Source organism: Quercus lobata, chromosome 3 (genome assembly GCF_001633185.2).
Source record: "Quercus lobata isolate SW786 chromosome 3, ValleyOak3.0 Primary Assembly, whole genome shotgun sequence".
Lineage (NCBI taxonomy): Eukaryota > Viridiplantae > Streptophyta > Magnoliopsida > Fagales > Fagaceae > Quercus > Quercus lobata.
The window spans coordinates 32,946,662-32,963,332 of NC_044906.1; the positions used below are offsets into that span (position 1 = coordinate 32,946,662).

Sequence of the window (16,671 nt, forward strand, 5' to 3'; positions counted from 1 at the left end):
TGCTAGATGATGCGCATTTACAAGCATGAAATTATTTTTCCATTAATTGGGAAAGAAACATAATTTTTTCAGATTATTTCTGTGTATTGAATCTGAATTTGCTTGTAAACTTCAATATTTCACTATAATAGGCGTTAGGTGCACCTAAAAATATTGAAGTTTACAAGCAAATTCAAATCCAATACACAAATAATCTGAAAAAATTGTGTGTAAGAAATAACTACCAGATACAAGTGTCATTTTTTTTCCAATTTGCCTCTTACATGATGACATAAGTCACTACTAATCTATTTATTTAGTTTATTTTTTAAATAAACAAGATCTAGAAAAAAGGCACTGCTTGTTCACATGTGTAAGTGAAAGTTGGTATTCAGAATCACAGATACCAATCGATCGGGGGACCCATCCAAATCACTTTTTGGGTTGGATTTATGACCCAAGTTTGAGAAGAAACAGTTCAAGTGTGACTATTTGAGCATATCGTCATCTATTAAGTATAGTCAATGATATGAACAAGTCCATTGTTAAAAACAATAAATAGAAAATAATCTTAATGTTACCATACAAGAGTAAGTGATACTTGTGAGTGGTAAAGTGATGCAGCGTAGTATTCTAAATTGCATTGTGTTTCCTTGTTGAAAGCTCTAAAATGTGTGAAAACACAAGAGCCATTTAGATCCCCAAGTTAATATTACGGCTCGATAGATTTTACTCTAACTTTTATTAAGTGCGGAAAAGTGTAAATGCGAGCGTATAAACAAATAAGCTACTCTAACCCATATTCATAATAACACAGTAGTAAAATGAAAACTAAAAGAGTGGGGAAGAAGGATGCAAACACAAAGACAACACAGCAATGTGTTATAAAAGAGGAAACCGCAGCAATGTGTTATAGAAGAGGAAATCGAAGTTCTCGGCGTAAAACCTCTTCGCCACCCTCCAAGCGGTAATCGATCCACTAGACAATCATTTGGGATACATGAGTTAGTAAGAGACCCTCCAAGCCTAATCTACCCGATGTACCTAAGCCCTCCAAGCTCCTACTCCAATAAAACTTCTCGGAATTTTATCTTGTCTAGCTCTCCAGATCCCACAACAAGCTCCATGTTGCATTTGCCATCCTTGGCTTCTTCCAATACTTCCCAGCAATACCAAAATCCTACTGAACACTCTAAAAGGGTGTGGTAAGTGTTTGAGTTATCAACCTCTCAAGGATATGAAAATGGAGAGGTAGAAGTTGAGGAAAATCCACAAGCAATTGTGTAGAAGATTGTGGGTATAACAATCTCTAACTCTCAAGGTTTGTGGCTAGAGTTTTCTTTCAGAAGCACTCCTCAACTTTTGTGAGTAATGTGGATATATATAGTGTGGGTACAGAAAGTGTGTATCAGATAGGACAATTTGGTAAAATAGAATGTTTCGCGAGTATCTCGCATGAAGGCCTTACCCGTGAGCTACTCGTGAAACACAGCTGTCTCCATCCTGTCCTGACTCTTCGCATTCCAGTCATGTGTAGGACACATGCATCATTTCGCGGGATGTTTAGTCACGAGCTACCCGCAAAAACTCTTCAATCTTCAATTTGCTTGAGTCTTCACACTCTTTCTCTTTCTCACACATCCCTTACAATTAAATCCCATAATAAATACAGAGTACAAAAGACTGAATAAAATTACAATCAAATTTGGCACGAAATAAAAACCAACAAAACACATAGTTGTAAATTACAACTTTACACTTGTGCATTGGCTTTTGTAACAAATACTAAGTCTTGCGTTTATTTTAACTTTCATAAGTGGTTATTAACTAGTTAATTACTCAGGTCCTATGTTGTAATGCTAGTCAATTGCATCCATTTTTGTCTTTGTATAAGTAGGTAAAACTATTTTATTTGTAATCTATTTTTCATTTGAAATCCAAAGTAAAGCTAAGAGCTATTCATTCCAATGGCACATCTAGTTTCCCAATATTGAGGCACAACCATATTTCCTATGAAAGCTGTTAGTAGGCAAGCTTTTGGGTAAAATGTGAATTTTTATCAACTATTTTGTAAACATACTTCATTTTTCAAACCATTCAGGAAAGACACTTTCAAATAAAAGTTTACATTCGTGATACATGCATGTTTTCAAGTTCATTACAAAAGTTTGAATTATCAAATACATTAATGCATAGTTAAAGCTAACTCCACTTCAGCTTTGCTTGAATATAGAAGAGGTTTGCTTGGGGCAGTTGACATAGACAAATTAGTAGAACAACTACTACATGAACATTGCGTTTGATCTTTAGATCCGGTGAAACCGGATGAAGTATTGGATAATTTACATAGGTCTACTGGGGCCCCAACATACATTGGCACTGGCAACTTTGATGGAAGATTAGGCAAAGAAGCTTCAAAATTAAGAACGTGTATTACTTGCCTTATAGAGGGCCTGCTAGAGGGATCAGGATGACAACACCATAATCCAACCACCATCAAGCTCTTTATTTGCCCTTCATCAAATTCCATACCTAATCTTTTATCAACTGCTTCAAGGAGTTGACCATTTCCATAGAGATCCCACACCCACTCTACTAGCCTAACCTTGCTTGGTTCTGCCTGTGGATCGACTGGCTTTCTTCCACATGTAATTTCAAGACAAACCACTCCAAAACTATAAACATCAGATTCCTTAGAAGCTGTACCAATGGTGAAACACTCCGGGGCAAGGTAGCCCATGGTCCCAGCTAAAACAGTTGTTTGTAAGCCCAACTCATGGTCTACGAGTCTTGCAAGGCCAAAATCGCCAAGTTTGGCATTGAAGTTTGAATCCAACATGATATTGCTAGACTTTATATCTCTATGCACTACACATTGTTCCCATTCTTCATGAAGGTAGAATAATGCAGAAGTCAATCCCTGGGCTATTTTGTACCTTATTGGCCATTTTAGCATAATCTTTGCTCCAAATAGATGAGAATCAAGGCTTCCATTAGGCATTTACTCATACACAAGAAGTAACTCACGCTGTTCATGGCACCAACCAATGAGTTGAACCAAATTCCTATGTCTCAAACGGCCAATGATCTTCACTTCTGACTTGTACTCCTTTTTTCCTTGCTTTGATCCTTTTGAGACCCTCTTAACTGCAACTTCCACATTGGATTCACTTAACAAACCTTTGTAAACTCCTCCGAATCCTCCCTCTCCAAGCTTCCCTCGTTCAACAAAGTTGTTTGTTGCATTGAGAAGTTCACGGTATGTGAACCTCCTTGGCCCTGTTCCTTTTTCAAATTCATCATCCATATTGTCATCATCACCTGAATCTTCTGCATTTCCACCGGCCCTTTTTCTCCAACAAAAAAACCAAAGTAGACCTATACCACAACTCACTACACCGGAACTCACTGCTAAACCAATGATCAACCCCGTGTTGTTTGGTTGAGTAGACACATCTCCAGCCTCTAAAGTTGAATTAAATGACCAATAAAGTATTTGATGTAACTCAATCGACGAACCTGTAGCTGCAGAGAAACCAACGCTAACCCATTCCGGCAAAATAGTCAAGTCAACAATATCTGAAAGATTAGTACTCCAAAGACTAGGACTCCAACTGAATGCTGATTTAGTAGCACAAGTAAGGAACACACTAAGATTTTGGGATGTTGAGTTGTAACTTACCCATACTTTTGTTGTTGACTCATCCGTAGTAAAACTAATGTTTGCTGGAATAGTCCTATTTACGTTTGAGACAATGGAATTGATATCGATTCCCACATGAGGAGCACTTGGATCCCATGGGTTTCGGTAAGTGTCAAACTCAACGGCAACAATTTGATTTTGAGTGCAGTTGATACCGGCTTCATTACTAAACAGTCCAAGACACCCGCCTGATGAATTGTTAGGGATCTTAGAACCAAATGGTGAGACGAAGAAAGCAAGCCCATCACCAGCGTTATTAATATCAACAGCTTTAATGATAAAGGAGAAGTTCGTAGTGAAGTCTGTAACGTTAGGCTTCCCTGTGCTATTATCCCAAAGGTGAACTCGTTCATGATATAAGGCACGACCAACACTTTTGCTGGACATGGAGCCGCCAGAACTAAGAGGATGCTGCGTCAGGTGGAGACCATCTGGGTCCGTATATGCATCACCTCGTAAGGTTAGGTCACTGTTATGTGTGTTGAAACTAGGGAAGTTGAAGGAAATTGACATTGCATTGGGAAGTAGCAACAAAAAGAAGATGAAGAGCTGATTGAAAAGAAATTGGACTTTTTGAGGAGGTTAAACAAGGCAAAAGGGTACGTTGGAGAGCGCCATGTTTGAATGCAAAGAGGAATGAGTGAAGGTCAGTTAGATTGTTAGATGGAAGTACCTATTTGTAAGCCATGATTAAATTGGACTTATTTTTATTTTTTATTTTTTTTGGATATTGGTCTATTCGTATGTCATCATGTTAATCTGTCCTTCCTCGTCAATACTTGCCAGCTGCCAGGGCTACCAAATTATAAAGCATGGCACCAACTTGAAGTAATTGGATTGACTTGGTCTACTATATAAAAACTTTAGATTAATTAATAATCACCATGTGAACAAGTACTTGTTCACTTTTCTGACGTGTAGTACCTCCACCCGGCTGTACAAATAAAGATTAACACTTGGGTCATAAATCACATTCATGATTGTTGCCTTTTTATTTTATTTTATTTTTTAATTCTGATATTCAAATGAACTCTAGAAACCTTCGTTCTCAATATATACACTATAGTTTTGGGTTTGCCATTGCCACTTATTTGGTCGAGAAATTATAACATGTTTCGGTAATACCAACTCAGCATCTATTTTGATATTTCTTACTCAATAAATGAGTGATACTTGTTTCAAAAAACTACATCAGACTACTCTAATAAATTAATCACAATCTTCTATACTATCGGGAAGATAAATTAATCATTTATAGAAGTAGTCTGATGTGATTTTTTGAAACAAATATCACAAATTTATTAGATAGAAAATATCAAAAAAATATTGAGTTGATATTACCGAAACATGATATACTTTCTCTATTTGGTCAATAGAGTCAGTTGCTTCATTAATACTTAACATAAATTCAATTGTTTGATGATGTGGAAACCTAAACGAAGAGAATTCCCAAAGAATGCCCTATATGAAAATAAAATTTACAAGTTTTTCTTAATGGATAGTTTTCTCATGCAGTTGGCCCCCTAGCTAGCAGGTTTGGGGCATGAGCATGACATGCAATGGAGGTCCAAAGTACATTGGCATTGGCAACTTTGATGGAAGTTTGGGAAAAGGGGCTTCAAAATTAAGAGCATGCATCACTTGCCTTATAGAAATGTCGGATTGACAGATCAAGATGGCAACACCATAAGCCAACTTCCATTAAGCACTCCATATGTTATCAACAGCTTGAAATTGTTGGTCTTTTCCATAGAGATCCCACACCCACTCTACAAGCCTTACCCTATTTGGTTCTACTTCTGGCTTAATTGGTTTTCTTCAACATGCAATCTCAAGGAAAACAACACCAAAACTATAAATATCAGATTCTTCAGAAGCCTTGCCAGTGGTGAAACACTTCGGGGCTAGGTAGCGGTATCTGCTAAAACAGCTGTTTGTGAGCCTAACTCATGGTCTACAAGTCTTGTAATGCCGAAATTGCCAAACTTGACATTGAAATTTGAATTTAACATGATATTGCTAGACTATATATCTCTATGAACCACACATTGTTCCCAATCTTCATGAAGGTACAGCAATGCAGCAATCAATCCTTGGGCTATTTTATACATTATTGGCCATGTTAGTGTAATTTTTGCTCCAAATAAATGAGAATCAAGGCTTCCATTAGGCATGTATTCATACACAAGAAGAAACTCATTCCATTCATGGCACCAACCAATAAGTTGAACCAAATTCCTATGTCTTAGATGAGTAATGATGTTCACTTCTGATATGTACTCCTTTTTTCCTTGTTTTGATTCTTTTGAGACCTTCTTAACGGCAACTTGCGTGTTGGATTCACATAACAAACCCTTGTAAACGCCTCCAAAGCCTCCCTCTCCAATTTTCCCTTCTTCAACAAAGTTGTTTGTTGCACGGCTAAGTTCAAGGTAAGTGAACCTCCTTGGCTCAGTTCCTGCACAAATTTCATCATCCATACACATATCATCAATAAACTTTTCTATTCTCCCACTTTCTTTTTTTCTCCAACAGATGAACTAAATTAGAACTAATCCACAACTCATGACTGCAACCAAGCCCACTATAAAACCAATCCCCAACACCAATACGTTTTTCTTGTTTGGCAGGTGTTAGGTTCTAAAGACTTAGGATTTTATGTATTTAGAACTCTAATGTGTATTGTTGGCAAACTATGATCAAAACAATGTGTTTAGAAGTGTTTTAGTTTAACTCAAAGTTGTGCATTTATGTAAAGTTGGAATCGAGCTAATGCAGGAAAGCATTTTGCATTTCGGCCTGGCTCGATCGATCGAAGCTTAGGCTCGATCGATCGAAGCTCGGGCAGAATGTTTTTCTGCAGAATTTTCCAACTCAGCCCTAGTTGTTTTAAAACGTTTTTAGGGTTTCTTATTTGTCCTAAGTATAAAAGGCAAACCCTAGCCACGTTTTAGTGTTGCTTATAATTGTGGTTTGTGTAAATCTCTTGTGAGATTTAGAAGAGCCTTCCTTTACACAAACTTAGGGTTTTCAAGGAGAAGATTTATCTACACCTTGATGATCAACTCAGTTGCTGTCATTGAAGCTTAAAGAAACACAAGCAGGTGTGCTTGTATCTGGTGGTGAATCCAAGAAAGAAGGAATCCGTGGATTCGGAGCTTACACGTGGTCGTGTCAGTAAGTTCTACTGGTTGGTAGCAATAAGAAGTCGAGCGTAGGGGCTTGTAAGTCTTATTGTATGAACTTCGATTCTTTCAAGATAGTGGATTCAAGTTTACCTTGAGGATAGCTAGGTCAAATCCTCCCCAGGTTTTTACCGGTTTGGTTTCCTGGGTGATCATATCTTGTGTTATTTATTTTTCCGCTGCTTTGCATGATATGATCTTTATTATTGTGATAACCTAGATTTGTTAAATTGGACTAAGTAACAACTTCGCTAACTACCTAGGTTAAATCAATTGTTTTAAGTGGTCTAAATACTATCAAATGGTATCAGAGTGGGTTGCTCTTTTCTTATTGATCTTTTGATCACTGAGCTGATCCTTGACCCCTGTTGTTATGGATTCTTGGAAATTCTTTTTGCTTATTTATCAACTTACTTACTTTGTGTATTTGTCACTTGTTGAGTTTGTTAAATCTTTCCTTGGTCGTATCATATGTGATAATAATTTTTTGTGTTATATTGCCTTAACTGCCTTAAGGGCACGTGATTCTTGTCTTTGGTATTTGGATAGTGGTTGTTCCAAGCATATGACAGGAAATCAAGGATTATTCAAGACCCTCTTTGAAGGAAAGATTGGGACAGTCACTTTTGGAGATGAAAGCAAATCTGTAATTAGAGGCATTGGAATTGTGGACATCCCAGGGTTACCAGTCTTTGAAGATGTTTGGTATGTTAATGGACTGAAGGCAAATTTACTCAACATCAGTCAGATTTGCGACAATAGACAGAATGTTCTCTTCACTAAGTATGAATATGAGATACTTGATGGAGGAGGTGATTGTATGTGTGTTGGTGTAAGGACAGCGGACAACTGTTATGGATTGACACTAAGCATAAGCAACAAGTGTTTCAGTGTAAAGATTGATCAAGTTGATTTGTGGCATCAACGGTTGGGGCATGCAAGTCATAAGCAGTTAGAAAAGATTTCTAAATGTGATGCTGTTGTTGGTTTATCTAAGTTTGAGAAGATAGATAAGAGCATATGTGACCATGTCAGATAGGTAAACAGATAAAGTCTAAACATCCGTCTATGGCTAGTGTTCAAACTTCAAGACCTCTGGAGTTACTGCACATTGATCTTATGGGTCCTGCTCGAGTTCAGAGTTTAGGAGGAAAGAAGTATATTCTAGTGGTTGTGGATGACTTTACCAGATATACTTGGGTTGTGCTTTTGAAAGATAAAGCTGAGGCTCCTGAGAAGATGATACATCTGTGTAAGAAATTGCAGGTTGAAAAAGATACTGTGATAGCTAGGATCAGAAGTGACCATGGAAGAGAATTTGAGAATACCAAGCTGGCTACCTTCTGCAATGAACAAGGCATACATCAAGAGTTTTCTTCACCCAAGACACCACAATAAAATGGAATAGTTGAATGGAAAAATAGGTTCGTTCAGGAGATGGCACGTGTCATGCTACACAATAAAAAATTTCCAAAATCCTTCTGGGGAGAAGCAGTTAACACTGCTTGCCATACACTCAACTGGGTGTATTTCAAACCTGATTCCAAGAAGACTCCTTATGAACTCTGGAGAGGAAAGAAGCTGGTCGTTAAGTATTTCAGGATATTTGGTAGTGATTGTTACATTCTATGTGATAGAGAGAACCTAGAGAAATTTGATGCAAAGAGTGACAAGGGATATTTTCTAGGGTACTCCTCTACTAGTGGAGCATATAGAGTGTATAATCTGAGAACCAAAACTGTCATGGAATCGTCAAATGTTGTGATCAATGATGAAGTATGTCCAGAAGCACATTCAGAAAGTACTACTCCGGTTCAAGATAAGCCTATGGAGGTTAATGACTCACTTCTTGTTGATTATGTTGGGAAACACAGTGATGAGGAGCTAATGTGTTGAATGATGCAATTTCTGTGCCATCAAGTCCTGAACCATCCACTCTGGTTCATGAGACTCAACAGGCTCATCATGAGTTTAGTCCTTCATCAAGACAGAAAGGTACATCCACATCTCTAGTTAACGGTCATTCCTCTAGAGTAAGGCTTAATCATCCCTCCTCAAATATATTGGAAAGTCTGAATGATAACATGAGATTAAGGTCAAAAGCCTTAAGTGTAATTACACACTCATGCTATCTGTCCCAATTTGAACCAAAACAGGTAGATGAGGCACTTCAACATGCTAATTGGGTAAACTCTATGCATGAACAACTTCATTAATTTGTTCGGAATGATGTGTGGGAATTAGTTCCTAGACCAAAGGGTGTAAATGTAATTGAAACTAAATGGATCTTTAAGAACAAGTCAGATGAACATGACACTATTATCAGAAATAAATCAAGATTTGTTGCTCAAGGCTACACACAAGTGGAAGGGATTGATTTTAATGAGACCTTTGCACCGGTAGCAAGATTGGAATCCACTAGAATACTATTGGCTATAGCTAGTCATCTGAATTTCAAGCTATATCAAATGGATGTCAAAAGTGCTTTCTTGAATGGAATGCTGCAAGAAGAAGTATATGTTGAACAACCTAAAGGCTTTGTTGACCCTCACAGACCGGATGATATGTATAAATTGAAGAGAGCTCTGTATGGTTTGAAACAAGTTCCACGGGCTTGGTATGATAGATTGAATGCATATCTCACTGGGCATGGCTTCAAAAGGCGATCTGCAGACACTATTCTATTCATAAGAAATGATAAGAATAGTTTTGTTGTAACTCAAATTTATGTTGATGATATTGTTTTTGGTGCTACTAATGACTCTCTTGCTCATTCTTTTGCAGATGAAATGAAGGCGATGTTTGAAATGAGTATGGTTGGTGAACTAACTTATTTCTTGGGATTACAGGTGAAGCAAACGGACTCAGGGATCTACATCAACTAAGAAAAATATGCAAGGAATTTAGTCAAGAGATTTGGACTGGACAATGCTGCACATGTTAGAACACCAATGGCCGCCAATGCAAAATTAACAAATGATCCGTCAGGTGAGTCCGTTGATGTTACATTATACAGAAGTATGATTGGATGTCTTTTGTATTTGACTGCTAGTCAGCCTGATATTGCATTTAGTGTTGGTGTTTGTTCTAGATTTCAATCTAATCCTAAAGTTTCACACTTAAATGCTGTCAAAAGAATAATTAAATATGTTGCTGGAACTTGTGATTATGGATTATTTTATAGTAAAGAGTCTAATCTGTCTCTTGCTAGTTTCTCTGATTCTGATTGGGCTGGTAATGCTGATGATAGAAAAAGCACCATTGGTGGGTGTTTTTATGTTGGAGCTAATCTTGTTGTTTGGATGAGTAAAAAGAAAAATCCTGTGTCCTTGTCTACTGCCAAGGCAGAATATATTGCTGCTGGAATTTGTTGCTCATAACTTCTTTGGATGAAAAAGGTTTTAACTGATTATGGGATATCCCAAGATACCATGGTTGTTTACTGTGATAACTCTAGTGCTATTGACATATCTAAGAACCCTGTTCAACATTCTAAGACTAAGCACATAGAGATTAGGTATCACTTCATTAAGGATCTTGTTGAAAGAAAGATTGTGTGTCTTGAGTATATTCCTACTGAATGTCAGAATGTTGACATTTTCACCAAACCTCTTGATAGAAGTAAGTTTGAGACTCTTCGTCAAGTAATTGGTGTGATTTTGTGTCTCTGATCTGTCTTGGCCTTCATGGTCTTTGTGCTTCATTGTTCTACCCTTTGTGACCTTTGTTCTTTGGTTTTATTTTTTTTGTTTTCTAGGATTTGCATTGCATAACATTCATGCATTTTATTCTAGGTTTTTTTTTAATAAAAAAAAAATAAATAAATAAAAGGAAGAAAAAGGAAGCAAATTGTGTTTTGTACTATTCTTCTTGGTTTTTGAAGAACAAGGTTGGTTAATTTATTTTCACATAACATGTCGTTTGTACCTTGTTTAGCTTTGATGAGCTTACTTATTGCACTTTACTAGTTGAAACTTTGTAGTGCATGTTGTGTGGGAAAGATATTTATGGTTTTTGATTACTCTGTCTTAATCTTGAAGTCACATGTTTTTGATTGACGGATTTGAACTTTTAGAGAAAGGCATAAATAACCATCTCACTACTGTTCACTAGCCAATCATGAACACCTTAGTGCATATCATAAGATTTTGTTTTCGAGAAAGTGTAGCACATGCACAAAAAGAACATAAGGTGAAGCCTTGGTTTAAATTGCTTAATACTTAAAATTAAAATTGGTGTGTACTATTAGGCTTGATGCCAAAATCACATGACTTAAAATTGGTGTGTATATTATGAGGCATAAATTAAAGAAACTTACATGATTGCAAGCTTATGATCTAGGAGATGTGGGAGTTATATGATGTAACTCTTTAAGTGATAGTCTCTTTTAAATTCGTTGTGATGAATTTTGTAGACTTTGTGATTGATTACTATTCACATATCACCTTACATGTATCTCAAGCTTTTGCTAGTTGCACACACTACACGAATTACTCTTTGCTAAACTTTGTACATGTTATTGTGTGTGTTTATGGTCTGACTAACCAAGTTTTGCAAATACTTTGAATTTTGTGCAAAATTAATTTGTTGCTTGAAAATTTGTGGAGAATGCAAAAAATTTTATTTTTGGGAAATTTGGGCTTAAAATTCTTGTTTTTGAAAATCACATCATCACATACTCATGCATTTTGTTCTTAAATTTCAATGCTTTGAGTTGATTTTGGATTTTTGTCAAAAAACTGTGTTTTTCCTCAAATTTTGGTGAGCCTCTGCCCATTTCGATCGATCCATTCTATTTTTTGATCAACTAAATTTTTTTAAATATGTTTGAGAGAGCCTTTGACTGTTTCGATCGATCGAAACTGATTTTCGATCGATCGAACTTTTTTCAAATTGTTTTGTTAAAGTCTATCTATTTCGATCGATCGAGGCTGTTTTTTGGATCGATCGAAACTCGTGAATCATGTTTTTTTTTTTAAAGTTAGATTGGACTTTTTCAAAACTTTTCAAACTTTCCTCTCTCTCTAACTTGGCTAGGCTCCACTAAGGTTTTTTTGTCATTTTCCTCCGAAATTTTTTGCAGGGTTTTTGTCTCCCAAGGCCGGTAAGACCCTTATACCCTTCCTTTTGCATTTTATTTCATGTTTTCATGCATTGTTCATGCATTTCATTGATTATTTTCGGACCTAGCATATTTTGGGGTTTTTGATGATATAAACCGTATTTTGTGAAATTGATCATTGGGTTTTTCTCTAGGATGTTATAATCACGATCCTTGTGGTTTAATTTGATCAATTTTGTGGTTTGTGAAAAATTGAAAATTCTAGGGTTTGTAATTGATCCGAATTGGGGATTTTGTTCAAATTGGGTTAAATTGATGAAATTGGCTTGTTAAATTGATGTAATTGGTCATTATTTTCTGAAATCTATCTTGTAAGATGATCAATTAGTCAATATCTTTCAAATTGATCAAGTGGTTTTCCAAATTTTGGGGTTTTTGTGTTAATACCTCAATGTTCAAGCCAATTTTGTGACTTTGAACTTATTTGGACTTAATTGCACTGCATTAGGACATGCATCATGCCATTTAAATTGTTCCTGCATCATATAGATTTTGTTCTATATATATATATATATATATATATATATATATTTTGGTGCTAACTTGCAATCTGCCCTTGTTTTTTTTTTTTTGTTCCTTTGCTTTGTGTTTTGGTCCTTATCCTAGCACCATGCCTAGGAAAACTAGAGCCCATAGGACCCCTTCCACTTCCTCTGAGTCTCCCTCTAGGAGTGAGGTGTTTAGGAATGATAAGAGTAGAGAGGTCTTTGATACTTTGAACAGTAAGCGTAAGATTTGGGCTGAGCGTGCTGTGGTTTTAGATGAGATTGATCCGGCCATTTGAGCTAACTTTGAGTCTAGAGGTTGGTTGTCTCTCTTAGAGATAGATCATCCACCCCCAACCGCCCTGATTAGAGAGTTCTTCTCGAACCTCTCTTGCCACATCTATGATTCCAACACCCTTGTTAGGAGTTGGATACGAGGTGTTGAGTTCACCATTACCCCTCGGGTAGTGGCTAAGGCTTTTAGGGTTCCGGTTGTTCGAGAGCCTGACTATCCCTATGATGAGTCGCCCTCCTTAGATGTTGTCATGTCATACATCATTGGGTCATCTATCCAGTGGGGTTCTGATCCTCGGATTACGTCCGCTGAGCTTACCAAGACTGCCTATCTTTTCTTTAGGATAGCGTGTCATTCGTTGTGGCCTATTTCTCATTTTCACACCATCCCTCTAGAGTGATGTGTGTTTTTGTATGCCTTTGTTTCTGGTGCGTCGATCAGTTTCCCTCTTCTGTTCCTTCGTTCTTTGAACGAGGTACATAGGAGTTCTGCCGTAAGGCATGCGCTTATTCATCCTATTTTCATTCATAGGATTTTGCTCTTTTTAGGTCTAGATGGTTTCCCGTTTGGTGAGCCTGTTCATGTTGTTGCTCCCATAGGTGCCACCTTTCTTAGACAGAGGGCTGCTCATATGCGAGCTGTTTCTTTGCATCCTAGGGGTGCGTCATCTAGTGCTCTTCCCCCTCCTCCCTCTTCTACAGGTGTTGATGATGCTGAGACATCTGGTGCTGCTGCTGCTAGTGCTGATGTTCCTCCACCGACTACTTCGGATGATTTAGACATTCGACGTACGTTGGATCATGTCTTGACCGTTCAGGCGGCTCATGGACAGATTTTGGTGGACGTGCTTGATGAGATCTATGCCTTGCGTGTAGAGTTGGCACAGTTTAGACCACCTCCCTTTGATAATGGATTTTGTTTGCCCTTTGGCATTCCATCACAAAAATGGGGAGTACTTTGTAGAGTTTTTGTTTTTCAGGGGGGGAGTATTTTGTTGGTTGGAGCTTATGGAGTTTAGATTGTATCTAGGTGCTTCACATTGTATTTTACTTTTTTAGCTCTTGCCATGTTTTTGATGGGATATTCATGTTAGGGGGAGTGTTGTTTTTTTGTTACCTTATATGTTTCTTGTTTCAAACTGTTTATTGATTTATATTTATGAGGTATTCATTGATATATGTCTTTATTGTGTGTTGTTTGAAATCAAGAACTCAATTTGTTTACATGCGGTTATGCATTTTGTTTAGTGTTTCAGGAAATATACAGATTGATTCAATTAAGTTGCTGTCTACACTTGCAACTGATGGATAGTAGTTAGGATTGAATTTGTTTTATGAGCGTTATTTTTGTAAAGGGCTTTTATTTTGTAAACTTTGAGCTTCTAGTTGTGTTTTGTCACGGATTGCCAAAGGGGGAGTTTGTTAGGTTCTAAAGACTTAGGATTTTATGTATTTAGAACTCTAATGTGTATTGTTGGCAAACTATGATCAAAACAATGTGTTTAGAAGTGTTTTAGTCTAGCTCAAAGTTGTCCATTTATGTAAAGTTGGAATCGAGCTAATGCAGGAAAGCATTATGCATTTCAGCCTGGCTCGATCAATCGATCGAAGCTCGGGCAGAATGTTTTTCTGCAGAATTTTCCAACTCAGGCCTAGTTGTTTAAAAACGTTTTTAAGGTTTCTTATTTGTCCTAAGTATAAAAGGCAAACCCTAGCCACGTTTTAGTGTTACTCATAATTGCGGTTTGGGTAAATCTCTTGTGAGATCTAGAGGAGCTTTCCTTTACACAAACTTAGGGTTTTCAAGGAGAAGATTTATCTACACCTTGATGATCAACTCAGTTGTTGCATTGAAGCTTAAAGAAACACAAGCAGGTGTGCTTGTATCTGGTGGTGAATCCAAGAAAGAAGGAGTCTGTGGATTCGGAGTTTGCACGTGGTCGTGTCAGTAAGTTCTACTGGTTCGTAGTAATAATAAGTCGAGCGTGGGGGCTTGTAAGTCTTGTTGTATGAATTTCGATTCTTTCAAGATAGTGGATTCAAGTTTACCTTGAGGATAGCTAGGTTAAATCATCCCCAGGTTTTTACCGGTTTGGTTTCCTGGGTGATCATATCTTGTGTTATTTATTTTTCTGTTGCTTTGCATGATATGATCTTCATTATTGTAATAACCTAGATTTGTTAAATTGGACTAAGTAACAACTTGGCTAACTACCTAGGTTAAATCAATTGTTTTAAGGGGTCTAAAAACTATCAGTAGGGTATTCCCATGAATCTCTTCTTCCCTCAAGCTAGAATTGAATGACCAAGAAAGTATTGCATGTGACTGGTTGAACTCACCTGTAGCAGCAGAGAATCCAACATTAACCCATTCTGGCAAGACAGTCCTCAAATCAACTATAAGTGAAAGGATATAATTCCGGTTGAGGTCAAGCTTCTCAGCAGAAGAAGTAAGGAACACACTCAGATTTTTGGTTGAGTTATAACGTACCAATGCGCTTGCTGCTGGCCTAAAGTTAACTTGACTGAATGTGACGCTTGAATTGATGGAATTGACATCGATTCCTACATGATTATCACTTGGATCCCACCAGTTTTTATAAGTGTCAAACTCAACTGCAACAAAATTATTTTTGCTAGACTCGTTAAAAGTAGATGGGAGTACCAGAACTAATTAATCCAAGATACCCACCAGCTGAATTCGCAGGGATGTCCGAACTAAATGATGCAATAAAGAAGGAGAGTCCATCACCAGAAACCTCATGAATAGATTTGATGTTAAAGGAGAATTATGTTTCGAAGTCCGCAAGCCACCCTGTGCTGTTATACCAAAGGTGCTCTTGTTCATGATATAAGGCACGACCAACACTATAGGTGTTGTTCTCGTAGCCGGAATCCTTTGTGAGTTGCAGACCTTCTGGTAGCGAGTGTGCATCACCCTGAAAGGTTATGTTGACAACATTTGAATTGAAACTAAAGAAGTTGAAGGAAATTGAGTTTGCAGAGCGAAGTAGAAATAAAAAGAAGATGAAGAGTTGACTGAGAAAGCAACGGACTTTCTGATATTGAAGAAGGCTAGAATGTATGTTGGAGATGTCCATATATGGTTACATTGAATGCGTAGAAAACGATAAGTTGGATAGCAATCCTTTGGGACAACTTTAACTAAGCATTTGATCATATTATGTATCGTACGTGTATATCATTTTCATGTTGAGGATCTAGAATCTAGATTGAAGCCACCGCTTGGTCCCATGTGCAAACAAAACTTTGTATATAGTGGGCTCTGCACTTCTCGCTCTCCCCCTTAAATTTTGTTTTTATTTGTTTAAATCTCTCGTAGCCCAACCAGCCGGCCGGATCCATCTAAATGATTTCTGGGTAAGATTTTAGGGAAAAATGCTAGAGTTATTACAAATTTTATTACATATAATTTACAAATTGATTTGACATTTTCACTGAAAAAAAAAATTCAAATGTTCAATTTTAGGTGTTTGAAACTCACAAATAGCATTCAGTGCAATATCAGTTTAAAAAGATTATATATTAAAAGGATAATTCTACGTACCCTTCTTTTGGGGGTATGTAGGCAATCTGCTATACTATGTTACCAAATCCTCACATTTGACAGTTCCATTTTTACATTGTGCAGTGTATACATCACATATGGCTGTACTTTTGTCACATTCGGTGGTTCCTTTATTTTTTTTTTCTCACATTTGATAGTTCCATTCTCACATTATGCAATTCCAACATCACATGTGACTATTCTTTTGTCACATTTAGTGGTTTCTTTTTTTTTTTTTTTTTTTTTTCTCTCACATTTGATGATTTTATTGTCACATTTAGCAGTACCAACATATCATTTACCAAAAATTGACTGCAATGCCCTTAGAACCTAAA

General features: G+C 37.0%; 2 pseudogenes; both read right to left on the bottom strand.

Moving 5' to 3' along the window:
* Nucleotides 1–2,081: 2,081 nt before the first annotated feature.
* LOC115982250 lies at nt 2,082–4,294 on the bottom strand (annotated as a pseudogene).
* Nucleotides 4,295–5,209: 915 nt separating this feature from the next.
* Nucleotides 5,210–15,869, bottom strand: LOC115980771 (annotated as a pseudogene).
* Between the last annotated feature and the right edge of the window lie 802 nt (nt 15,870–16,671).